At 47.3% G+C, this 14,505-nt stretch overlaps 1 protein-coding gene across 2 annotated transcripts in view; it reads left to right on the top strand.

Moving 5' to 3' along the window:
- Positions 1-1,746: 1,746 nt before the first annotated feature.
- TNFAIP8L3 (TNF alpha induced protein 8 like 3) overlaps positions 1,747-14,505 on the top strand; it is a 58,690-nt gene continuing 45,931 nt past the window's right edge. Inside the window, exons 1-2 of one of the 2 annotated variants that reach the window (XM_049904973.1) lie at positions 1,747-1,834; positions 5,805-5,960. The gene's annotated coding sequence lies outside the window, so the exon portion shown is untranslated. The remainder of the gene's footprint in view (positions 1,835-5,804; positions 5,961-14,505) is intronic. The other variant, XM_049904974.1, reaches the window with a different exon arrangement.

The raw sequence follows: 14,505 nt of genomic DNA, 5'->3' as shown, positions 1-14,505 counted from the left end.
TAAGATTTATTGAACATTAACTGTGTGCCAGGCACTGGGTGTTCGTTTCCACACCCATTATTTCATTTACTCCTTACAACACCCTGTGAGGGAGACGCCAGCACATGAGGAAGCTGAGGGAGCTTCAGCTCTTGTCCAAAGTCACAGCATATCTAGAATGGGGCTCTTTACCACTCCATGGCAATCCATTCAACTTTCTCACTAAAGTTCATGAGTTTGGCCATCCAGAAAACTTTTTCTAAGAACACAAAGTAGAGCTATGTTTGCACTCTGTGAAGGCCACACCTTCACTAAAAGCAGCCCCCAGTAGCCAAGAAGCCAAAACTCACTTGTGACACTATATCATAGGGGTTAGGCACGGGTCTGGACATCAGACAGTTCTGATTTTATCAAGCCCCAGCTAGCCCACTTCCTGGATGGGAGACCACAGGAAAGTTACCTACTCTCTCTGAGGTTCAGGTTCCATATATGTAAAAGGGGATAACCGCATAGGTTGGACTCTGTGAAACTGCTCTGAACCGTTTTTTACCTTCAAACAGCATCTTCAAATGGGCCAACCTAAAGTCTTCACCGGGTCTCTTTCGATTAAATGAGTGCACACAGGAAACAGTAAATGGCGCTTTTTAGAAAGCGCTGATTTCGTTTTCGTCAGGTCAATAAAATGCATTTGCATTCTCTGAATTCACTTTCTATGCAGAGAAGCCAGCCTGAGATTATGTAAATTTTGGAGCCCATAACTCCGGAGACAATAAAACTGCGTGAATAATGAAGAATTAACCAAAGAGCTTCCGAGCGCTTATTGCGCCATGCATTCTCCCGATAGTTTAGTCTCTAACAAATTAATTTTAAAACTAAGGAAAATGGCGGGGGGGGGGGGTGTCCCATCAGACAAAGACAAAGAAAAGCTTTTTAAAATCAATTCCTGCCCTGCGGGTTGGCTTCGCGTAAGCGGCACGGTTCCTTGAGCGTCAGGGCGGGTCTAGCCTTACCCGGCGAGGGCTCAGGCGTACCCAGACCTAAGAACCGGCTCAACCGCTGCTTCCCCAACCTGCCCCGCCCACGCCAAGCGAATAATAATAACAGCCAGAGTTGGTATTACCTGCTGTGTGTTGTTTACTTCCTCGCTAGGTGCCAGGCCCTGCGCTTGGCGGCCAAGCCTTGGCCCCTCACTAGTATCTTATTTACTCCCTGATACGTTCCTACGAGGAGTGAACTATCATTATCTCCGTTTTCAGGATGAGGAAACAGACACAGAGAGGTTGAGCCACTCGCCCAAGCTCTCCAAGCAAAAGAATAGGACTGGAGCCCAGGCAGCCCCAGAATTCCCACTCGGAACCTCTCCTTTTGCTACGTGGGTAGAGGAGCTTTTTCATCTAAGACGCCTCCAAACTTAGCCACACCCAAGGGAAGGGGCACGACCCAGCGGCCCCGACACTGTGCCGCGCGCAGCTTGTCCAGGGCGCGCGGAGGGAGAAGCGGCACCGCCCCGGGGTATTTAACTCCAGTCTGCAACACGCCGGGCGTCAGACGCTCGGGCTCCTCCCGGGTCGGGCCTCCCTTCCCTCTTTCCGGCTCTCTGCCAGCGCGCCTCACCCTCCGCCCAGCACTCGCCTTGCGCTCAGACATCGGCCGGCGGGCGCCGGCAGCGGGGCGCGGGGGGCAGAGGCGAGCGCCGCCCCCTGCGCACCGCCCAGCCAGGGCCGCCCGGCTTCCCGCACCCAGCGCACCGCGGAGCTCAAACTGGGACGTCAGGCGGCTGAGGACGCCCGGCCAGCCAGCAGCATGGATTCAGATTCCGGCGAGCAGAGCGAGGGCGAGCCTGTGACCGCCTCAGGTACAGAGGGCCCGCGGCCACCCACCTGGGAGGGCTGGGGCCGGGGCAGGAAATCGTGAGTGTTTCTTCAAGTTGCCAGGCGGGAGGCCGATTCCCAGCAGCCGGATCCCTTCCAGGCCGGGACTGGGGGTTGCTCCGCGCTCTGAGTTTGCTTTGGGGCTCTCCTCTTCCCATTGCACTTGGGCGCGTGGGAGAGAGAGGAGGTGGATTTGCTGGGGGCTCTGGGTGCTGCCCGACTCCTGCAGCTGGCTAGGGTCTCCCGGGCTGGGTGGGGGCGGGGAAGGTTTTGGGAAATCCACGTCCCGTAGTCTGCTGCAGCGAGGGTTGCAACACATCAGCCTTTTGAAATAACTTTCCGAGCGTCGGCCCGGTCCCCGAACCCAGGGCCCAGAAGCCACCCTTCGGAGCAGGTGATCGGGTCCAAGGGTGTGACGGGGGACTCCAGGAAGGAAAGGCCCCGGGGGTGGTTGAGCAGGGGTCAAACCAAAGCTCGTGGCTGTGGTTCCCGAGGCTGCTAGGCGAGCCAGTGCAGAGGCTCTCGTGGATCGCTGCCTGGCAGCCGGCCGAGGAGGTCCCGGCGGAGGGGCCCCCGGAAACAGACGCGGGGTCGCGCTGGAGCCGGGCTTCGCGTTTAAGAACCGCCGCCAGCTCTTCACAATCGATAGTTATCGAAGCAATGGGTGGATGCATACTTAGGAAGAAAATGAATGTCCTCCCCCGCCTGTCCCTGATACTGAGCAACAGGAGGAAGCCACCCACTGCCTTGGGTCGACTTACTTCCAAGCTTCTGCCAGCCCCCACCGGCTCACACCGCCCCCGGTCCCACACACCCGGGACCGACGTGCTCTCCCCACGTGCCCGTGTCTCCCAGCGCCCTGAAGGCTAGCTGTGGTCGGCAGACCTCTGACCTGCATGCTGGGATCCGCCTCGTACAGAACGGAAATCCCAGATCGGTCGTCACATTTCCCAATGTCAAACGCAATCCTGAAGGAGGGGCACAAATGACAGCAGGCACTGTCAGCCCAGGCGGGGATATAGCAAGGGTAGGCTTAGGAGCCAGGCAGGACAGTGCCAAGCAGGACATTGCTAGGCGTTGTGCCAAGGGCAGGACGTATATTATTCCCCTTTATCCTCACCGCACCTAGTAAGGTGCTTATTATCTCCGTTTTACAGAAGTTTTTGGAGAGGTTAAGTGGCTTGCTGGCGTCTCACAGCCAGGGAGCAGCCAGGTGCAAGGACTCCCTTTCCACTGCCTCTCACTGGGCGGCTGTGGTCCACAGATGTGGGCAGAAAGGAAAGGTGGCTTCACCAAGATGCCTGTGTGTGAGGATTCCTGTGTGTATGCAAGGGCCACCTGCTTTGTGTAGGTGTGTGTGCATATAATTCACAAACATGAACCCTTTGCATACCTGTGTTTTTGTGCTTATAAAGGCGGGCATTTCTTCACAGGTGGCTTGTGGATCTTCTCCCATCACTTAAAATTTCAAGTGGAGTGTATCTAGGTCTATCTCCAGAGCTCAAGAGGGCAAGGACATTGGCACTGACCTTTACTCTCTCAGGATCCCAGGGACTAACATCTTCATGTTTCCCCTACCCCCAACCTCCTGTGCCTTGTGAGTGTTCATGGGGAGGGGGAGAAGGATAAGGAGGCTTCCAGAAAGATGAGGGGAGGAGGAGAGATGAGGGAAGAGAAACTCCGTAACAGTTTGTACATGGTTGAAAGGAGAGGGGAAAAGTTCTTCAGTGCCCTGGTGCCTTTTTCTTCTACCCTGCCCCATCGAGGAACATCCCTGGCTATGTTCGCATCAGTTTCTGTGAGATAGCCTCTGCAGAAAGCTAACAGCAAATGCTAGATGGGTCAGACAAGGACCAGGGCAGCCAGCTCCTGTGAGCTGTCACCATTTGTTTGCGCCTTACTGTCTTCTACAGCCATTTCTTCTTTCTTCGTGAGCTTGAATCTCACAAGTTGAACATTTATTTGAATGTCACAACCATTCTGCTAAATGACATTCGATCTCACTGAAAGTACTCTCTTTTATGACAAAACTTCAAATCGGGATGCTAATTCATTGCTTTGCTTCTATGGCTGCATCCTGTCAAATAGAAATCCTTGTTGCCCCTTCAGATACAGGTTAAATGACAGGTATGTTATTCATCGCAGATGCCTTTGTTCCTATGGGAATCTTGTCATTCATTGGGTGACCTGTATCTGTGCAAGCTGAGTAGGTGATGAGTTTGAAACTGAGACAAAGGGTGAGTGGGACCTGCTGGAGTATTTCCGTGTGTGTTTGTATGTACCTATCTCAGAAGGAGGTGAGACCTAAGGACTGCTTCCTCCTCAACGCCCTTCCCTTCCCTTCCCAAACTTGTGAAAAAGCCAGGTTAAAGTTAAGAGCCTGGACTCTGGAATTAGACAGACCTAGGTTTCCAATTTTTACCTGAAGAGCAAGATAATTAACCTTTCCAAGTCTTAGTTTCCCCCTCTGCAAAATAGGAGTAATAATAGTACCACAAGAGGGTTGAGAAGATTAAATCAAATATGAAAATTGTTCCTGGTAGGTACATAGTAATCAGCCAGTAAACGGCCGCTGTTACTTGTATTATCACCTGATTGGATTATTTAAGAACACTACTAAATGATATATCCCAGTGCATATGTGTGTGTATGCATATGTGCATGTGTGTTTGTGTTTTTTTGTTTGTTTGTTTTTACCTCTTTCCATCCACAAGCTCAAGGCTTGAAGATGGGGACATTCAAACCTGCTGCTTCCATCACTCTTTCCTCCAGCTCTAGGGGAAGTTGTAAAAAGCCGAACTCCTTACCCAATCCACCTTCTAACTTGGAGATGGGAGTGCTCCTCTCTTTCAAACCCTTCAAATGAGAGAAGGGGGCATGCCTTCTTCCATCCCCACACTAGTGAGTTGGCAGGAGGCACAGGAGGTACTCACCACCCTCCCTTCCACTTCCGTCCATCAGGGTCACCTTACTAGTCACCAATCAGCTGAGGAGTGAGGCAGTCTCTGTAGCCACTCGCTCTTTACTGTACCATTCTCAGGAGACTTCTAAAGATCTCCCCACTGCATGATGTGCAGATCTTTCATGGAGCAACACCCTGCAGTGGAGGATCTAAATGGGAGTGGCCTTGAGGTTTATCTCGATCTGCACTATCTGGTGTCACGGAAACATGTTTCTGTGTCCCTCTGTTCCTGCAGCTCTTCTCTGCCTTCCTGAAGTTTTTGGTTCCTTCTATGATTAGCAAGGAGGCAGGGTTTATGGAACACTGGATTCTTTCCAGAGACCCAACTTGGTAGCCTGTCCTTTGGCAAATCTGCCATCCATCTCTCAGAAATCTTACAGTTTGTTATATTAACTCAGGAATGATTGAGAGTCTTTCCTAAGGAGCAACAGGGAAGTAAACATTAGCAATGTCCGTTTTTCCCCTTTCTGACTTAGAAGACCAAGACAGTCTATACAGCCGAGAGGGAAGATGAGCTACTTCCACTCATAACTAGACAGTCCAGGGCAGTTGAGCTGATGGGGCATCCTTGCAGCTGGGTAGGTTCCACAGAAAAGCATTTCCATCTGACAAAAGTTGCTATGTGTTAGGGGAACCTCCAGAGAAATAAAGAACAGAAAGCAGAGGGCCTTAACTCTGCCCTTCCTACCCTTCCCTTTCCCAGGTCCTAAGCTTGGCCCATGTGAATAAAGGGGCAGGAGTGGTCGGATTCAATATGTGGCCAAGGGGAAAAAAGGCCTTCTGTGAGCCAGACACAGCTTGAGGAAAGGCACAAATAAACAAGCAAATGGAGTATACAGTATATACTCGGGAGAAATGGGAAATAAAATTAGGTCAATGTTGTTAGCCACCCATGTACAACAGGACAAAATGCCACCCAGTCCTGCACCATCCCCATGATCAGTTGTAAATGGGCCATTCTAACCACAGAATTTTCACTGTCTGATTTTCAGAAATAGATCACCAGTCCTTTCTTCCTAGTCCATCTCAGCCTGGAAGCCTCCATTGACAGACAGGCTGTGGCTGCACGTGAGGTGCATTGACTGAATCAACCCAAGTGCCCCGCATAGAAGCAAGAATTCTACCACTGAACCAGCACTGTCCCTGAGGTCAGCAGTATTGTTGGATGCCGTCGAGTCATTGTCAACAAGAATAGAACTGCCCAGTGTTTTCTAGCTGTAATATTTACAGGAGGAGCCTTGGTGGTGGAGTGGTTAAAGTGCTCGGCCACTAACCAAAAAAGCTGGCAGTTCAAAACCACCAGTTGCTCCATGGGAGAAAGATGTGGCAGCCTGCTTCTGTAATGATTTACAGCCTTGGAAACCCTATGGGGCAGTTCTACTCTGTCCTATAGAGTCACTATGAGTTGGAATCGACTCCACTGTAGAGGGTTTGGTTTTTGGTGGGGGGAATCTTTATCGAAGCAGATCACCAGGTCTTTCTCCAGTGGAGCCACTGGGTGGGTTTGAACTGCCAGCCTCTTAGTTAGCAGTGGAGTGCTTAACTATTGCACCACCAGGGCTCCTTTGGTCAGTGTAGGAATGGCGAATTATAACAGGGTCTTAAACACTGGATGTTGATGGTGCCTGGGGAGCGACGGTTGATTACTGAGCGGAGGGAGACATGACAGAATGAAAGCTGGTTTTCAGAAGCCAAGCCTGGTAGAGATGGAGGTGGGCAGGGATTATACCTAGGCTCCAGGCCTCAGCTGCCGGGTTGTGGTCACACTAGCAGAGGGGGTGTAACACTGAGACAGGCAGGAGAAGAAGGCTTCCAGTGGCATTTCCAAGAAACAAACAACAGAAGCTGGTAACAGATTGTACAGAAGCAGTGAAGAGAGAAGAAGAGTGGAAGTATACTGCGGCATGTCACTTTGGGGTGAGGGCAGAACAGCCAAGGGAAAAAGCCCTGGAGGCAGGAAAGGCAGGTGGCGGCTCCCCAGCTGACAAACGCTTCCAGCACCTGGCCTTTCCTTCAAGCACTTTTTTGAAAAAATCACTTTTTTCAGGTTATTTTTTGGCGAAAGGCCCTTGTACCCTTTAAACAGAAACCCTGCCAACGCATTGAATTAGGGGGATTGTTAGGTTTGGGGTTTGTTGGTTCTCATTGTTATGTTCCTAGCACCCTGGCAAGTGGGGGCTGTTCAGTATACTGTGTCAACTGACAGACTGATGGACGAGCCAACTGACAGACTGATGGACGAGCCAATTGACAGCAGGGACCACCTGGAGATCACATATCATTTGGTTATTAGTCACATTCCCACTTCTCGTTCCTGTTTGTTGGACTTTTCATGGGTCTGGGCCTCATCCAAGCAGTGAATTGTTGCTGCTTTGGGAGTTTTCACGTTCCTGAGATTTTATGGACGTAATAAAATGAATGTGCGTCTTGGGGAGCCTCCTGAGAACTTCGCACTGAAAGGCCAGACCCACAGCCAGAAACCTGTTCTGTAAAGCAGAACTGATTTTTTAAAAATTTAATCAGGGTATAATTTTAAAATTTCTTGTGCTGTCTGGGGTTCTGTGTTAGGAAGTATGAGGGACACAAAGAGAGTTAAGGACACAGTCTATCCTGCCCTCCAGGGCTCGAATCCTATTCAGGAGATAGGTCACATCTACTGATGGTCACAGCCTAAGCCAACGTATGTAGAAGGCTCCCCCCCCCGCCCCGCCCCCTCCACCCCAGGATTACACCTTGCGTCTCTGTGCTGTGTTCTTCCTTGATACCGGTCATTTTCCACTATGTATTTTATGGCTATTCCTGTATATGTCTCATCTCCTGTATTCAACTGTTAGCTCCCTAAGGGCAAGGACTGGGTCTTTTTCATCTGTATCATACCCCCCCCCACAACCACCCACGTGCCATAAACACAGTAGTACATCGTTGGATGGAGGATGAATGGATGGAGGATGCATGGAGTTGTAGGTTTGTTCCCTGGGAAGCAGACTCTGAGCTGGAGATTAGCATGTAGAAGTTTTATTGGTGACTGCTTTTGGGACCTGGGGAAGGGAAAGGAAGGAAGCCAGACTGGGCAGAGAGAGGAGCTGTCCTATGGTGCGGATCCAGCAACAGCCCAGCCAACCCCATAGAGCTGTGGAGCTGGGATGACCCTTCAGAATTGTTCTTAGTTGGGGTAAGGAGGTCAAGTTATTATACCCCCACAGGGGTCAGGCATTGGATGGAGGCCAATCCAAGGAAGGGAGTTTGTTTTTGAATAAGGTTGTTCCCTTCAGCTGAGGGCCGTCTGCAGGTAGCACTTCCAACAGTGTCCCTCATTCCTGAAAGGGAGCCTGGGCAATGTGTCACAGCATGCCCCACAGATCACTTCCAAAGTTTTTTAGGGATGTTTTGTTAGGGACAGGGGCCTGGTGTACTGGCAGAGTTCAGGGAATAGTTGTTGACTTATAAACTTTATTTACACCTCTTTAAGATGGTTCAGACTGCCAGATTAAATTAGTCGTTTTGTCTGATCTTCATAGTTCTGCACCCAACTGTCCACATAATCCAACAGATGTTAGACAGTCATCTGTTTTGTGTTCAGCTGGTGCTGGGTGCTATCATGGTATATAGAAGTGAAACTGATGTGGTCCTGCCCTTAGGAGACTTGCAACCATGTTGGGGAGAGACAACACCCACCCAAAACTAAGCCTGCAGGAGGCATGGCATCAGCAATACATAGTGTAGGATTTGGAGCATGGGGCAGTCATGTGGTCTCATGCTCTGGAGGGAAGGCTTCATGGAGGAGCCTTGAAGGGGTGAAAGATTTGGATGGCAGGAGGAGAAAGAGGGAAGCACAGTTGGTGGTAAGGCTGGGAGCCTGTGAAGACCCTGGCCCGGCTGGAAGGAGCCCCGGGAGAGCGGATAGGAGAAGAGGGTCGCCGTACTCAAAACGTAAAATTGGATGGCCATTGCTGCAGTTGTAGCCAATATGTATGCTTCCGGAGCAGAGAATGGGTATGAATGTGTACATATGCAGCTCTATTTCCTACGTTATTTTTCTATTGAGAAATAAGGCACCTGATTTTTCATTTGCCAGCAAAACTGAATTATAGTCATACTTTCCATTAGCAGTTTTCTCTAAGTGGTTCATTTTCCTCCAGAATTACCATTGGCTCTTTTTTTTTTATTCCTATTTGAATTCATATGTAAATCTCTTAAAGACACTATTAAATGATTTTGTTTTGTTTTTCAGCCACTTGGCTTCCAACTGTATGTAAAATGCCTGTGTAGGTGGGTGTTTGGGCTGTATTCTGTAGAAGTACAGAAATGGAAAGGATAGAGAAGAAGAATTTAAAAAGCCCAATGCAAGGAAACACACAAGGAGAGTGAATAAAACCCACATGCATACACACACACACACATACATATTAAGGCATGGTGGGGGACAAAAAAATTTATGTGTTAGAAATATTCTTTTTAGGCAACTTAATGGCCAGATTCTGAGGCTGCTTTAGAATAGTCTTCACGTTCGTATTGGGTTTCTAAACATCATTGCCTGGGAATAAATTGACCCTGTTCATGGAAAATCTACTGGTGTGCAGACTATAAAAAATTTGACCCTGTTCATGGAAAATCTACTGGTGTGCAGACTATAAAAATGGAAGGCTTGGTGGCACAGAAAGTGCTAGACACACCCTAATAGAAACCAGTATTTTGTAACTTAGTTCTTTGAGAAAAAAGGAGACACTTTGGATGTATCCAAATATTGCTTTAAACTGTTTAAAAACCACAGGGCAGCCACTGGCTTCTAGGTTCTGTTTTCAAAAATAAAATATGCTTTCTGTAAAACTGTTCTAGCCCCTGAAAGGAAGCATTTTAGCGGTAAGTAGTTTTTTAGCTTTGTGGAGACTCCCGGTTTATATTTTTGTAGTCAAGGCATCCAGTTTCATGTGAGGGAGGAAATTCTGTAAAAGCTGTTGCTGGTAAGCACACACGTCCCATATTCCTGATTTGGGGCCTGTGGGTTATGCTGGGAAGGTGAACAAATGTTCTGAGAGCAAGGAGGGAGGGAGGTGAAGGAAGGGGCCATCTGCGCAGCAGGCCTCTGCAGGAGCTGTTCCCCACCACGTTTAAGTCCTGGTTCCTTGGTCTGCTTTGGACAAGATTGAGACAGTCAGGGACAGGAGACTAGGGCTGGGGATTATAGGGTAAGAAAAACTAGAGTTTGAGAAGCTGTGGCAAATATTAAACAAGACGAGAAACTATAAGGATGGTCTTTGTGCAGCCAGAGTCTGGCCCCAGATATATAGGAATATATGTTAATGATACTATTATTAAAAATAATTGTGATAATTAAAAAAAAGTGTTGCCATCGAGTCAGTTCTGACTCGTAATGACCCTGTAGGACAGGGTAGAACTGCCCCATAGGGTTTCCAAGGAGCGCCTGGTGGATTCAAACTGCTGACCTTTTGGTTAGCAGCCAAATTAATAACCACTACGCCACCAGGGTTTCCAACAGTGATAATGGCTACTATTTATTAAGCACTTACTATGTATTAGAGGCAGCGGTGATGGTTCAGTGGTAGAATTCTCACCTTCCACACAGGAATCCTGGGTTCAATTCCCAGCCAATGCACCTCATGCGCAGCCACCACCTGTCTGTCAGTGGAGGCTGTATGTTGCTATTATGCTAAACGGGCTTTAGTGGAGCTTCCAGACTAAGACAGACTAGGAGGAAAGGCCTGGTGATCAACTTCCAAAAATCATTTAGTGAAAACCCTATGGATCGCGATGGTGTGAACTACAGCCAGTCACCAGGTTGGCACAGGACCGGGCAGCATTTCATCCCATTGCGCGTGGAGTTGCTGGAAGTCTTGGGGGCCAGCTCAGCAACTAACAACAACAACATGTATTAGGGCCTGGGTTAATTGTTTATAAGGTATTTAACCCTTATAACAGCTTCTGGGCTAGGTACTATTAAAAAACAAACAAACAAACTTGTTGCCATCGAGTTGATTCAGACTCATAGCAATCCTATAGCGACCCTATAGGACCGGGTAGAACTGTTCCAAAGGATTTCCAAGGAGCAGCTGTCAGATTTGAACTGCTGACGTGGTTAGCAGCTGAGCTCTTAACTATTGCACCACCAGGGCTCCAGGTACTATAAATAACCCCATTTTATAGACCAGGAAACTGAGGCACAGAGAGATTAACTTGCTCAGGGTCATAAAGCTCATCAGTAGATATGAAGCCAGTCTAACTCTACAGACTCTGCTCCTGTACCAGGTAGACTATGTAGTTAGGTTGATAGATCCCACCAGGCTCCTTTGCATGCCCCCTTCCCTCTCAGCTCCCATGATACCCAGAACTCTGACTTTTAGGCTCCCTCTGTTAGGTTAGGGCATTATGTCCTCAGAGAGCCCCATTTTCAACCATATACATTACCTGCATTAGCCCACTAACACTTGGACAAGGATTGGCTGGCATGGGCTGCAGAATAAGGGGCTATGAGGCAGTTCTACTTTGTCCTACAGGGTTGCTATGAGTTGAAATCAACCTGACGGCAACTTGAATGAGAAGGAAGTTGGGGGAGAGTCGGCACAAAGCCAATGCCGGAGAGAACATGCTGGAAGACCCCACAGCACTGGGCATCCTCAGGGTTATGGAGACCTGGTGGCTGATGAGCATGGCAAACGCTGAGAGGAGAGAAGAGGGGCTGAAAGCAAAGAAGAGAGGTGCCTTTTTAGAGTATAATTAGCCGGGTCCTAGGCTTTTTTTCCCCATCCCAACATTTAGAATCATTTCAGGTGTAGAAGCCACAGGTCATGGTGACCAATAGGATTCGAGAGGGAGAGAAAACTCAAAGATGAGCCTGCAAAGAAGTAAGAGAACTTGAGATTCAGAGCTAGACGACTGGTGCTTGGTCCTCCAGCACTGTCTAATAGTTACTGCTTTTCAGTAACGTTTTATGATCAAAGGAATGCAATAGAATATGTGAAAACAGTACAAAGAAAACAATTAAATTGAGCCCTAAGAGTAGATTTAAAAAAACAAACCAAACCGGTTGCCGTAGAGTGGATTCCAACTCATAGCAACCCTGTAGGGCAGAGTAGAACTGCCCCATAAAGTTTCCAAGGAACGCCTGGAGGATTTGAACTGCTGACCTTTTGGTTAGCGGCCACAGCACTTAACCACTATGCCACCAGGGTTTCCCTAAGAATAGATAGGGAGGAACCTCAGGAGAGGAAAAGGAGGTGAGTAGAAGGCACAGCAAGAACACCATGGAAGGTGCCAAAGGAAAAAGGGCAGGGGTCCTTTTGATAGCCCAACTCCTAGAATAATTCTGGACACATAGTAGCATTCAATACGGCAGACTGACCCTTCATATTATTACATAAGTTTTTGGGAAAGAACAGAGGAGCTAGAGGATCTGGCTTTTTGTTCTGGTTCTGACACTGCCTGGCAGTATGGTCAGACGTTTGTGGTGTCCACAGATAAACGTTTCAGAAGGGGGTCTCTTGTTCTTTTATAAACCCCCTTCCCTCCTCAAAAAAAAAAAAGCTCTGTAATTTCTTTTTAGGATTACTTTCGGACTACACTCTTTCCTTTGGAAAAGCACATCTATCTATTCATCTGTCTAATCTCTCCTGAGGTTCCTCCCTCCTGGGTACATTTGCCCAGAGCTCAGACCACCACAGGCCCACAGGGTTTTCCCCAGCAGCCTCCTCCTGTGTCCAGCCCACACCCCTGTCTCAGTCAGGAGCTCTCAGGAGATCATCACTTTTTTTTTTTTTAATACTTGAGAGGCATTTGGTAGGTTTCGTGGTGGCCAATGACAACTGCAGAAGTTAATTTATGTTGAGCTTAAATACTATCAAATTCAGTAATAGATTTATTGGCTTCTATAACTCTCCAGTTATGTTTTATCTTTGTTTAGATTGATTTTTTTTTTTTTTTTTCGGTAAGGGAACAGAGATGATTGGTTCATCTGTGTTAGACCCCTCTATCCTTAGGGTTTAACTCATAATTCACTGATTCAGTCTCAGTCAAGCAAGGCTGTCAGAGCTAAGTTTATATAGGGTCAAGCTTTAGAAAGCCCAGAGGAGTATCTAATGGGAATTAAACCTGAATTTTCTTGGCTTTTTTTTTTCTTTTGACCTGTGTATAATCCTGGTTTTTCTGTACCCTCCCTCAATTGCTCCTCCTCATTGATAGTATTTCTTTCCTACTTATTTCCTCCAAGACCAACCCTTGGCCTTGTTCCTTTCAGACAACACATTTTCTCTTGGAAAAAGACCATCTTTTCTTACAGTACAAAACTAAAGCTTTGCAGAGCTGTGTGTCTAGCCCAGTCCTCTCTCCTGAGCAAGAACCTTGCCTTCCACAGGCCCCTGGGCCTCTCCTCCAACTGCCCAGGAGGCACCTCTACTCAACACATCTAAATCCAGGCCCGTTATCTTTACCTCACTTTTCCTAACCCTGCTGGTAGCCTTGCCAGCCACCAAGTCACTCAAATTTGTAGTCGTAAGAACAGTGAAATATCCTACACACATGATCTCTTAGCCATACCACAACAAGGATAAAGCAAATATTATTTCCAGCTTACAGATGAAGAAATAGATTCATAGAGATTAAATTACCCCATCACAAAGTAAGTGACGTATTTTCACTATTTAAAACTACCACATACAAAAAAAGAATAAAAGGAGAAACAAACCTAAATATCCAACCTAATAAACATATTAAATATTCAAATATTTATTGAATAATTAAATACATAATGACATTTCCACACAGTAGAACATTTTTCAGCTGTAAAGAAAAATTAATTTGAAGAATATATAATGATATAGAGAAATTTTCATATTATAATGTTGCATAAAGAAAGCTTGATAATCTATGATTCTAATTTTGCTGTATACGTGTATATGTACACACACAAACACCCATACAAATATATTCATATACCCCTTTTATCTACAGAGAACGGGAGAAAACTCCCCTCATATTTGCACACAAAAGTACTTTTATTTTTAAAAAACTTCTTAATGCTGGAAAAAAGTAAACCATATTAGATGGTGAGTTTATTGGTAATTTTAATTTTCTTCTTTTTACTTGTCTTCCAGATTTTTCCTCAATGACTGTGTAAGACTTTCAGCAGGAAATGTTACTTTAAAGCAGCCCAGCCCTCTCTTAGGGTGTAACCCAGGCTTCTCTCCTCAGCCCTCTTCCTGCTCACCCATTACCCTGGCTCACCCCTTTCTTTGTGCTTCCACTCCATAACCACCCCTCTCTTCTGAGCTCATCCAGCCTGGCTGGCCGTTGTGAGCCTTGGAGGGGAAGTGTAGACACACGGGATGGGTAATGAGCTTGTAAATTTTAGGCCTATGGACCAGCTGAGGGCACTAGAGCCCTCCCAGGCTAAAAGAACTGCTGGGAGAGGTATGAGAGCCAGTGAGACTTGTTGACTGAGCCACCCGGGGTATCTCGAAATGTGCCCTAGCTATTACTCTTAGCCAGCAGTGTATACACCTGGCATCCTGAACCCTCATTCCCTCCATGACCTTCCTCCATCTCTAACCTCATCTCAAATATGAGGAACTTTTGCTTCCCCCTTTTTTTCATTTATACATTGATTTTGTACTTTTATTACTTTTACAACTAGGAAAAAAAGGACATTTTTACAATAAAGATGACTCAACAACAATTAAGACA

The sequence above is a fragment of the Elephas maximus genome, chromosome 12 (genome assembly GCF_024166365.1).
Source record: "Elephas maximus indicus isolate mEleMax1 chromosome 12, mEleMax1 primary haplotype, whole genome shotgun sequence".
In the NCBI taxonomy this organism is placed as follows: Eukaryota; Metazoa; Chordata; class Mammalia; order Proboscidea; family Elephantidae; genus Elephas; species Elephas maximus.
This window is presented reverse-complemented; position numbering and strand designations above follow the sequence as displayed.